Source organism: Petaurus breviceps, unplaced genomic scaffold, assembly GCF_028583685.1.
Source record: "Petaurus breviceps papuanus isolate PSGF00001 unplaced genomic scaffold, PetGlider_PUasm1.0 207, whole genome shotgun sequence".
Lineage (NCBI taxonomy): Eukaryota > Metazoa > Chordata > Mammalia > Diprotodontia > Petauridae > Petaurus > Petaurus breviceps.
The window spans coordinates 11,259,129-11,271,362 of record NW_027185850.1 but is presented as its reverse complement, the minus strand read 5'-3'; the positions used below and the strand labels follow the sequence as shown (position 1 = coordinate 11,271,362).

At 42.6% G+C, this 12,234-nt stretch overlaps 1 long non-coding RNA gene across 1 annotated transcript; it reads right to left on the bottom strand.

Annotated features, from left to right (window-relative positions):
• Positions 1-4,197: 4,197 nt before the first annotated feature.
• On the bottom strand, positions 4,198-4,983 carry LOC138164789 (uncharacterized). The gene is made up of 2 exons (XR_011169180.1): positions 4,864-4,983; positions 4,198-4,391 (listed from the first exon to the last, which is right to left on the bottom strand). It is a non-coding gene; the product is annotated as an uncharacterized lncRNA (long non-coding RNA).
• Between the last annotated feature and the right edge of the window lie 7,251 nt (positions 4,984-12,234).

Genomic DNA, 12,234 nt, shown 5'->3' with positions numbered 1-12,234 from the left:
GTCCCTGAAGCTTCTTGAACAACAATAATAAAGATGATCGTGATGGCTAAGACCCGCCATGTTTCAGGTTCTATGCTAAGTGCTTGACCAACACTGTCTCATTTGATTCTCATGACAACCCTGAAGGTGGTTGCTGTTATAATCCCCATTTACAGTTTAGTTGCCTAAGGTCACACGACTAGTGAGTGTCTGAGGTCATATTCTCCCTTAGAATGTCTTGTGTTTTGGTCCAGGACTTCAGAACCTCCAGTCTGAGGAAGAGCCTAGGGCCTAGGAAGAGCTCCCTCCTTCACTCCTTTCCTGGATCTCTTCCTGATTCTCTGGATTTCTTCACCATGTCCCCATGTGGACCTCCATCCACCCTTACCCCCCTGCATTTTTGTTCCCTTTTTTACACGTCCATCTTTCCTAATTAAAATGCAAGCTCCTTGAGGGCAGAAACTGTCTTTTTTGCTTGGATTTGTATTCCCAGTTACTTAGCAAAGTGCCTGATTTATAGTAAGTACTTAATAAATGTGTGTTGGCTTGTTAGAAATGCTACAGAGGGAATTACTACTCAGATTGTGACATTCATTCATTCCATTTGTGAGATTCTTTTACTCTAAGATTCTGCTGTGAAGGGAAACAGTTGAGTCCTTTCCCTGCTGTCAGAAAGACTGGAGTCTGACTCTTACCCCATCCCCACCCCCAAGTTGGAGATGAGACAGATTGAGGCTAAATTGTGGATAGTCTTGAATGCCAAAGTTTAGAATTTGCCTTCAAGGAAAATGGGAGTCATTGAAAATTTCTGAGCAGAAAAGTGATGTGATTAAAGTTGTGTTTTAGGGAGAACAGTCTAATGACTGTGTGCAAGATAGATTAGAGAGGGGAGATATTAGAGACAGGAAACCAGAAGACTTTTGCCATAGTCTAGGCAAAAGTTAAAGCAGGAATGAACTAGTGTGGTGGCGGTTTGAATGGACTCCACTAGATGGACTTGAAAGGAATTAAAATCTTGAAAAAAATCGTAGAACATTAGCTGTATTTGATCCATTAGAAATCCTCTAGTCCAGGGGGCCATAAGTAATTTTCAAGGGGTTAATAAGCTAGGTCGCAAATGTTTTCAAAATATCTTGATAACTGTATTTCTTTATAAAAATAATTATTTTTCAATTATCAAACGTTTTTCTCCTTTATATCTCCCCCACCCACTGAAAAGAAAGAAAAAGAATGAACTAAAGAACCTTGTATCACATAAGCATAGTGAAGCAAAATCAATCCCCCCACTGGCCACATTTGAAGATGCTTCTTATTCTGCGCATTAGTCCATCATCTCTCAAGATACAAGAGCCCTATACTCCAACTCTCTAGAGATAGCTATAATCCCATGTGCTGATTTCTGTTATGACAACATATATTTTGTTTTATATATTTTAAATATTTTTCTCAGAAGGGGTCCACAGGCTTTCCCCAGAATGCCCAAGGGTTCTATGTCATACACACTAAATCCAGCCCTTTTTTAGATGAGGAAAACATTGGCACTAGAAAGCTAAGAAGACTCAAGGGGAATTAAAAAGAAACGTTCTTGCGGGTTTGAAGGGTTACTGTATAGACAAGTTGGCCCCAATCTACTTGGCCCCAAAAAGAAGAAAAAGGAGTAAGGAGTGAGAACATGGAGGAAGGAGATTGAAACTGGAGCTGGGAACAGACTCTCTAATGCTTCCAGGTCTCCATAAGAGGAAGGGGATGTTGGGAGAGAGAATGGCTTCCCCTTCCTGGAATTCTTCCAGACCAAACACGCTTGATTGTGGCGTGTCATAGAGAGAATTTCTATTCAGCTTTGAGTTGGACTACATGACCATGAGCTCCCTTCCAGTTCCAAGTTTCTGGGATTTGTTGAAAGGGTCATTAGGAGACATTGCCTACTGGGGAACACTGAGCTGAGTGGGTGGGGTTCTTGAGAAGAAATGCTGGGCAGCCTGAGGGTGGCATGAAGACAATGGGTGCCTTTGAGGGGAGAAGTACAGAAAGAGGAGGAGACGGCTGAAAGAAGGAGTGGATGGCAGACAGAAAAACCGTCTCTTTAATAAATTTGTCCAGGGCCAGCCTCTTTGCTATTCTAAAAGGCCCATTTATTTCCTAATTATTTGCTCAATATTTGCCCCAAATGTGTAAGAATCTACTTAACAACATGTTTGTCAATCTGTCTGTCTCCCTTCCTGTCCATGCCTGTCATGCCTGCCTGTCTGACAAGGAAAGATGGAGATGGAAATGAGGCCCCACCAGGTGACCTCACCCAGACAGAGCACACCCCTCCTGGACAAGCCCTGGCCTGAAACCACAGCGGGCAGGCTTTTCTTCCACAAATAGTCTCCCGAAGGCTGGCTCAGAATAAACTCCAAGCTGGTTGGCCCCCAGTGAGGGAGCTGGTCCTAGCACAAAAACCATAAGGACAGGTGAATGAATGAATTTAATTAATTTGTTAATTAATGAATGAAAATGTATTTATTAATTGTTTCCTGTTTGCAAGGCACTGTACTGAGCGCTAGGGATACAAACAGAAGGCTGAGGCAGTGTCTGGTCTCCAGAAGCCCACGTCCTAACAGTCAGAATTTCACGGGAGGTTTCCAATGCCAGTCGGATGGAAGCATCCCCTGATGGGGGCGGGGGGAGGGGGGATGCAGTGGCCAAGCAGGTGAGAACACCTCTTTAGTGTCACTCCCACAGATGACAAAAAATCATACCAGTTTCTAACCAAAGACCATCTAGATACAAACATCAAGACAATGAGATATTGACTGGGTGAGATTTTTTTTTATTGTGATTTTTACTTTCTTTTATCCCTGAGTACCCATGAGGGAGAGACAAAAGGCTGAGTGTGCAGGGCCACTCAAACCACCACAATCGCCTCAACTACTATATCCCTCACACCCTGATGGAGATAACTCCAGACCCTGAGTGATGTTAGCTAATGACATTGAAGAAGAGCCATGAACATCTGCCTTGCTGCTGTGCTCTAAGGCCCATGAGAGTTTTCCATCCAACTTACAGATGATATTTTCCTCCGTGTTGTTTCTCTCATTAGAAGGTCAGCTCTTTAAAGAGCAGGACATCTGGACAGTGGTTCTGCACACATTAAGCACTAAATAAATGCTTTATAATAAGTGCCAGCCTCAGCATAGTAGCAGGCATGTAGTAAGCACTAAATAAATACTTGTTGACTCACTAAAATATTCATACAACCAGGAGTGGGCTTCGTTGTGAGCATTTACACTCTAGAAATCACAAATGCTACAAATCAGGGCTTGACTGATTCTTTTATTGATTTGTGAACTTAAGGAAGTCATGGAGAAAATATTAGTATTTTAGATTAAACCTAAAAGTATGTCCTTTGAAAGAGTCAATTGTTAAATAAATACCCCAGCATGCACTTAGGTGATTCTTTATTACTTGTTCATGAGTTTCCATCTCCCACCTCTGTGATTTTGCCTAAGCTCTGCCCTGTGCTTAGAATGCGGACTCCTCACCTCCTCACCTCTCATGGAATCTAGTTTCCATCAACTTACATGAAGCCTTCCCTGATCCGCCTCCCCATATTGTTTTGATTTATTCTTCATATAGTTTGTTTTTACCTATCTGTGTACATGTTCCCCTTCAACTCCAATGGAATGTAAATTACATGAAGGCAGGATCCGTCTCATATTTGTGTGTTCCAAGTGCTTACACTGAGATTTAGTAGATGCTTAATAATTGCTTGTTGAATAATGAATATACAAAATCACCTCAAATCCTGAGTGATCATGCATACATTTTTTTCTTTATTGTTTATTAACACTTTCCTTCTCCGGAATCCCAGTTCAACCACATCCTCTATGGTCATAACTCAATTATTCCACTTCTTAGAGTTCAATTTCCTTCTCTGTGGGCTTCAATGACTGGGAGAGTGAGGCTGACTATTGTGCACCTCTACTTCACCTAAGTCCGATTCACCATCCACACTCTTTGAAAATGAAGGACCACAGCTTTCGGCTTTTCTCCCAAGCTCGGTGCCAGGTTCTGCTGCTTAAGTTGCATCCCTGAAACAAGATGGTGAAGGTCGGAGTCAATGGATTTGGCCGTATTGGGCGCCTGGTGACCAGGGCTGCATTCACCTCAGGTGGAGTAAACATTGTGGCCATCAATGACCCCTTCATTGACCTTAACTACATGGTTTATATGTTTCAATATTATTCCACTCATGGCAAATTCAAGGGCACTGTCAAGGCTGAGAATGGGAAGCTGGTGATCAATGGAAAAGCCATTATCATCTTCCAGGAATGGGATCCCACCAATATTAAATGGGGAGATGCTGGAGCCGAGTATGTTGTAGAGTCCACTGGAATCTTTACCACCATGGAAAAGGCTGGGGCTCACTTGAAGGCTGGAGCCAAGAGGGTCATCATCTCTGCCCCTTCTGCTCATGCCTCAGTGTTTGTGATGGGAGTGAACCATGAAAAATATGATAATTCCCTTAAGATTGTCAGTAATGCTTCCTGCACTACCAACTGCTTGGCTCCCTTGGCCAAGGTCATTCATGACAACTTTGGCATTGTGGAAGCACTCATGACTACAATCCATGCCATTACTGCTACCCAGAAGACAGTGGATGGCCCCTCTGGTAAGCTGTGGTGTGATGGGCATGGTGCTGCCCAAAACATCATCCCTGCTTCCACTGGTGCTGCTAAGGCTGTAGGCAAGGTTATACCTGAGCTGAATGAGAAGCTTACAGGCATGGCCTTCTGTGTTCCTACTCCCAGTGTATCTGTTGTGGATCTGACCTGCCGCCTGGAGAAACCTGCAAATATGATGATATCAAGAACGTGGTGAAGCAAGCATCAGAGGGACCCTTGAAGGCATCTTGGGCTACACAGAGGACCAGGTTGTGTCCTGTGACTTCAGCAGCCACACTCACTCTTCTGCCTTTGACGCTGGCGCTGGTGTTGCCCCCAATGACCATTTTGTCAAGCTAATTCCCTGGTATGACAATGAGTATGGTTATAGCAACCGTGTAGTAGACCTCATGGTCTATGTGGCCTCCAAGGAGTAAAGTGGAAAGCCATGGATCTTCATCCCCAGCCAAAAAGAGGAAATCCACCACTGGGGAGCCCACATTCCTAACCGATGTTCCTATACTAGGGATCCCATGTCACATTCACATCCTTGTTCCAAAGCACCCCTGTAGTAGGGGGAAGAAGCCTAGAGTCCTGGATTGTGTACCACCAATAAAGTCACCATATTCAGTGCAAAAAAAACAAAACAAAAGAAAGATCACCACCAGAACCAGCACCAGCACCAGCACCAGCACCAGCACCACCACTAGCACCACCAGCACCAGCACCAGCACCACCACCAGCACCACCAGCACCATCACTAGCACCAGCACCAGCACCGCCATCAGCACCACCACCACCACCAGCACCAGCACCACCAGCACCAGCACCAGCACTACCACCAGCACCAGCACGAGGAGGCTACCCTAGACTATCTCTAATGTCTCTCATGTTTCTGGATACTAAGACAAAGTGTCTATCTCCCAAACTGGTGGTTCTCAGCCTTTTTTTTCTCCCACTCATGGCATAGTATTCTCCTTTGCAGTGAGGAACGCCAGTGTGTGGGCAGTTTTAGGTGACATCTCTAACATCAGGAGGGGTACAAAAGCTCACATGGTTTCAAATATCTACCCTATAACTCCAAGGCACATGGACACATCAAGGGAGACAAAGTGTAGTTACTTGAGCACATAGAGAGTAAACGAATACAGAGCTGAACACACCAATTGCCACACTGCTCACTCCCAGGATATTGTTGCCATCATTCTGTTAAATTCCCATCCCAAAACTTCTCTCAGGGCTAGGGTCTTTTCGCCCTAGAACATCCCTCTGCCATGGCAGCCTCTCCTCCCACTGGTGAGTCCCTTTTGGGTGGCCCCTATTTGGGGATGGACCCAGGCCTGCCATACTTCCATTGTCTTCCCAGACTTTCCCTTCTTCTCCACCATCCCTCTTTCCTTCTTTGTTCTCTTTCATGCATTCCTCTCCCTGGCTAGAATGTAAGGTCCTTGAGGGCAGAACCACCTGTCTTTTTGCTTGGATTTCTACCCCGAGCTCTTATAAGTGTTTAATAGATGCTTCTTTTCCTTGCTTTGCCTATAAAATAACATGACAGTAAAATATAAGATATGAAGTGAAAACCCCTGCTCCCAGATGATGATCCCGGGAAGTCTGAGACTTACCACCTCACTCAAGACTTCCTAACTGTCACTTAGTGACCTGGATCTGGTCTTTAGATGCTCTGGAGGACGATTACAGAATTGCAGGATTCCAAAGTAGGAAGGGACCACAGTGGATAGGGGATTGTCTTTGCAGTTATTAGACCTGGCTTCAAATGCTTCAGGCGTTCACTAGCAGAGTGAAGTTAAGCAATTTGCTTAATATCTCACAGCTAATATGTATATGAGGTTGGATTTGAGCTCAGGTCTTCCTGAGTCCAGGCCCAGGCCTCTATCCACTGGGCCACCTGGCTTCTTCTAAAAAGCTCCTGGCTCTGCATTGTGGACAAAGCTTGATGAGCCAGTGATGAATTCCCAACGTGGAATTTCCCCCATTCCAACCTAAGTTTTTTGAGGATGGGGAAGACAGGGACCATCTTTCTTTTTCTTTTATTATGTGCATCTCCATCACTTTTCCCAGAGCCCAACACACAATGATATTTAGTAGATGCTTGTTGACTTGATTTGTGGAGAGTTCATCCTCAACCGCAGGTTGCAGCTCCTTTATAACTCGTTTTAGAAAGCAGCAGGTGGGGAGGCGGGGGAGGGATGGAGTGTCAAATAGAGAGGGATCTGTGGTTTTCCAGTAAGTAATATGACAAGGTCTCAAAGGTGGCCCATGTCAGTCAAGCTGTGAGCCCTGGGCTTCCAGATGGCAGAGCCAACCCTCTATCCCCCACACCAGACTGCTTTTCCCATGAGAGATGCTGTAGGTGAAGCCATTCTTCTGGTGCGACATTTCACTTCATTTCTATTGGAGTTGGATGAGGAGATTTCTGGTCTGTTTCCTAGGAGAGAACCTCCATCCAGGGTCTGGAAGGTAGCTTGCTTGTAGTCAGCTTGTGCTGAAAGCATGTCTCCAGTCTCATGGCATTTCCAGTTAAAAGAACAATCTATTTTAAATATAAAAGTTGTTGACACCCTGCCTGAGCCTAAACAAAATGTATTATAATGGGATCAGTGGAAGCAGGAGGCTGAAAATGCAAAGGGAATAGAAAACAGAAAGATCTCACTTATGAATCCATTCCCTTGTCAAGGTAGGATTGGACTAGAGGCAGATGTGGGGCTGAGTCAGGGAAAATCCCCTAACAATTAGAGTGGAATGAACTGCTTGATTCCTGGGGGGTGGGGGGAGGTCAGAAGAGCTGGGGCTCTCTGAGCAGGAATCCCCTGGAATATCAGGACTGATGAGGAGCCCTCAAGACTTTGCTGAGGTCTTCTAGCCTTGGGAAATTCCCCTGAGATGGAAAAAAAGTCCCTTCCAACCATGGCCTGGAGGGAGATGGTGGTGGTGATAGTGGTGGTGGTGGTGATGGTGATGGTGGTGGTCATTCTCTACTTGTGAAGGCCTGGAGGGAGATGTTGATGGTGATGGTGGTCATGGTGGTCCTTCCATGCTTGTGAAGGCCTGGAAGGAGTGTGGCATGAGGAATCACAGGCTGAAAGTTCTGGGTTCAAGACTCACCTCACACAGAATGTCTGGGACTCTGGCGGTCTCTGCACCTCTCAATGCTCCCAAGTCACTCTGTCCTAGTCTAAGCAAGTGGAAAATCGGAATTGGTAGATTTTCCTCATCTAGAAATGAAGAATTTGCCTTTCTTTGGCTTTGAAGTACAGTGCCTGGCACATAGGAAGCAATGAATAAATGCTTGTTGGCTGGCTCTTTATAATCCCTAGACAAACGAAATCACAGATTACGACCCTATCATTGATCGTTATGCAACTCTGGGATTCCATGTGATTCTGTGCATATCAAAGTGTCCACAGGTGCAAAAAAAACATATGCCTCGACTTCTAGGCAACCAGGTGGTGCAGTGGACAGAGCACTGAACCTGGAGACAGGAAGAAGTGAGTTCAAACCCTGCCTCAGATTCTCAGGGTCTGTGTAACCCTGGGCTAGTCACTTAATCTCATCAACCTTAGTTTCTTCATCTCCAGAGTGGGGACCAGAATAGCACCTGCCTCTCAAGGGTTCTAATACATCTTTTATTTCTTCTCAGTTTATGGTGAAGTTTTTAATCTTGGTGATGTTGGGAAGGTGCCTGGTCTTGTGTTATCTGATATTTTTATCCATGACTTGGATGAAGGAGCAGATGGTATTTTCATCAAACTTGCAGATGACATAAAATTGGGAGGGTTAGCTAACATCCTGGATGATGGCATCAAGATCCAAAAAAGTCTTGAAACATTAGAGTGTTTGGCTAAATCCAATAAGATGAAATTCAAGAGAGATAAATAAATTTAAGAGTCTCCCACTTGAGTACCAAAAAATCAACATCACCAGTAAAGAGTAGGGAAGCTTGGCTAGAAAGTAATCGTTCTTAAAATGATGGGAGGGTTTTAGTGTCCAGTAGGTGTCATAGTGGGGGAGGGGGGCAGGGGGAAACTGAGTTTCATCCAGGCAAAAAATGATGTAGCAATGAATACAGTTGTAAGACAAACTAGGTCCAAGTAAACCAAGGATCCAGAAGTTTGTTTTCTCACAGTTAATATACAGTTTTGAGATTGTGAAAGACAGAAAACACAGGACTATAGGAATTGAAATATCTGATTTCTCATTGGTGGAATCAGGGTCAGGAGGAGCAAAGGGGTTAGTTCTGTGACATTCTTAAAGTAGGGTGACCTTTGGTAGGGAAGAGTAAGCTTGTAATTTAAAATCAGGTGACTTACAAGTAGCTGAAACTTAGCTTCCCAAAAAAAGTGGATAAAAGCAAAATGGAGTTACTTGTGCTAATTTTGATTGTAACAAGCTCAACATGAGTCTGCAGTCTAAAGCTGATATGACCTTGGGTTGCATTCAGAGGGACATAACTTCCAAGAATGGGGACAGTTAAGTGGCACAGTGGATAGAGCACTGGGCTTGGATTAAAGAAGACTTCTTGGGGCAATTAGGTGGTGAAGTGAATAGAGCACCAGCCCTGGAGTCAGGAGGACCTGAGTTCGAATCTGGTCTCAGATACCTGACACACTTACTAGCTGTGTGACTTTGGGCAAGTCACTTAATCCTAATTGTCCTCCAAAAACAAAAAAAATAAAGAAGACTTCTTCATGAGTTTAAATCTGGCCTCAAACACTAAGTAACCAGCTGTGTGACCTTGGGCAATTCATCTACTTCAGTTTCCTCATCTGCAAAATGAGCTGGAGAAGGAACTGACAAATCACTCCAGTATCTTCACCAAGAAAATCCCAAATGGGGTCACAAAAAAGTTAGACATGACTGAAACCACTCAACAGCAAACTTCCAGAATAGGGAAGTGGTAATGCCACGACCAAGTGTCCTTATTGGACCTCATCGGAAATATTGTGTTCAATTTTGGGCACCATAGTTAAAGAAGTGCATTAATAAATTGAGAGCGTCAAGAGGGGAGCAGCCAGAATGGGCAGGAGACTTCAATCCATGCGATAGGAGAATCAGTTGAAGGATATGGGAGTGTTTGACCTGGAGAAGACTCAGGAAATGTGACAACTGTTTCCAAGTATTTGAAGAACTGTCCAATGAAGAAGGCATTACACTTGCTCTCTTTGGCCTCAGAGAGCAGAACACAGAGCAGAGTGGAAATTCTAAAGAAACAGATTTAAGCTTAATGTCAGGAAAAGCTTCCTAATAATTCAAGCTGTCCAAAAGTAAAACAGGTTGTTTGGGGGAGGGACTGGATGACAATTCGTTGGGTATGTTATCATGAGGATTCCTTTTGAGCATGGGTTAGAACTTGGACTATATGGCCAGTGTATTCCCTTCCTACTCTCAAATTCTGCTATTCTGTGAAATATCCTAAAATGAGAAAAACTGGTAGAACCAATATTTAGAAGTTGTTAGGAGATCCAAAAATATTTTCTCAAAAAAGAAAGGATTTAATCATGTGTTAACTGGCACTGTACTCAATGGGCAGTCACTGGTGTTGGCTGACAAGTCAAGATCTGGAGGACTGGGGGAAGATTAGAAATACAGGAGAGAGGAGAAGTACTGGGTGGGAATCACTCCCACACAGTTGAGGACCTGGACATTTGTGGTCAATGTGGATCCTGGAATCCAATGAGCATTGGAGAGGATAATAGATAAATGAATATATGTATAGAAAGAATGATATTCCTACCGTTACTTAAAGCTCCTGGGATATCACTAGCTTGTTTGGTTAATTAATCTCATTGTTGCCCCTCTTAACTCGAATAAAGAGGAGTTCATACACGATAAAGTTTCTTGGGATATAGGCAATCTTTTTATACATTCTTGAAAACCTAATCATGTCTATTGGCTATAAAATGAGTAGTCATTTTAAAAGAAATTTTTTGGCACTAGTTTAAAAAAATAGAAAATTAGGTCAGTGAAACTACCTGAATGAAGAAGCTTATGAAACAATTGAAGTCAATAAGCCAGTGTGATAAACCCAAGAACATAAATGACATGGAGAGCTCCTTATTTGACAAGAACTGTTTGGAAATCTGGCAAACAAAAAATAGTTTAGACCAACATCTTACACCATACATCACAATACTCAAATGGAAATATGACCTGAATGAAGGTCACACTATTAAAAAACAATTAGAGAACCCGATCAGAAACTGTCCGTGCTTCTGGTTCAGGAGAGAAGGTATAGGTATAGGGATGATCACAGAGGTAAAATAGATCAATTTTGATCACATGAATTGTAAAGTTTTTGCACGAACAAAATAAATTCAATGAGGATCAGAAGGTAACTGATGGGAGGAGGGGAAATTTCATAACAAATATCCTTGATAAAGATATAATGCATAAGATATATAAAGATATGGCTGAATATATAGGACCAAGAACCATCCCTCAACGGAAAAGTAGTCAAATATTAGGAACAGATAGAAATATTAGGAAAAAATAGAATTTTGGAGGGAGCAAAAGAAAAGTTGCAAACTTTTAGAAACAATATGAAAAAAAATTGCTCCAATAAAAAGAGAAAACGCCAATCAGCATAAAAGCGAGGTTTCATCTCATGCTTCGATAACCGTCCAAATAAATAAGGGTGAGAATAGGAGGTCTTAGAGGAGCTGTAGAAAGACAGGCCAATCAATGCAGCCACACTTTGGTAATATTGTGGGTTCAGTTCCAGAGCACCACAACAAAGTGAATATCACAATAAAGCAAATATCATATTAAAGTGAAGTACAAGAATTTTTTGGTTTTCCAGTGCATTTGCAAAAGTTATGTTTACACTCTACTCTAGTCTATTAAGTGTGCAATAGAATTACGTTTTTAAAAAAGCAATGTATGTACCTTAATTTAAAAATGTTTTATTGATACAAAAAAAATCTACCCATCATCTGAGGCTGCAGAGAATCATAATCTTTTTTTGATGCTATAGGGTCAAGTTGATAGAATTTCACTTATCAGGGTAGAGGTTGCTAAAGGGTGGGGTAGCTGTGGCAATTTCTTAAAATAAGACGACAATGACATTTGCTACATTGGTGGTTTCTTCCTTTCACCTCAACACTTAGAGGCCATTTAAGGTTATTAATTTAGTTTCAAAATTGTTTTGTCTCAGGGAAGAGTGAGGCCTAAGGAAACAGAGAGAGACAGAATGGTCAGTTGGTGAAGCAGTCAGAATACACACAACATTTATTGATTAAGTTTCCTGTCTTATACACGCCTGGTTCATAGTACCCCCAAATAATTACAATAGTATCATCAAAAATCACTGATCACAGATCGCCATAACAGATATAATAATAATGAAAAAGTTTGAAATATTGAAAGAATGACCAAAATGTGATACAAAGACACAATGTGAGCACATGCTGTTGGAAAAATGGTGCTTATATACTTGCCTGACACAGGTTGCCCAAAATTTTCAATTTGTAAAAAACACAGTACCTGCGAAATGCAATAATATAAGGTATACCTGTACATTGTTGGTGGAGCTGTGAATTGGTCCAACCATTCTGTAAAGTGATTTGCAACTATGGTAAGAAAGTGATTA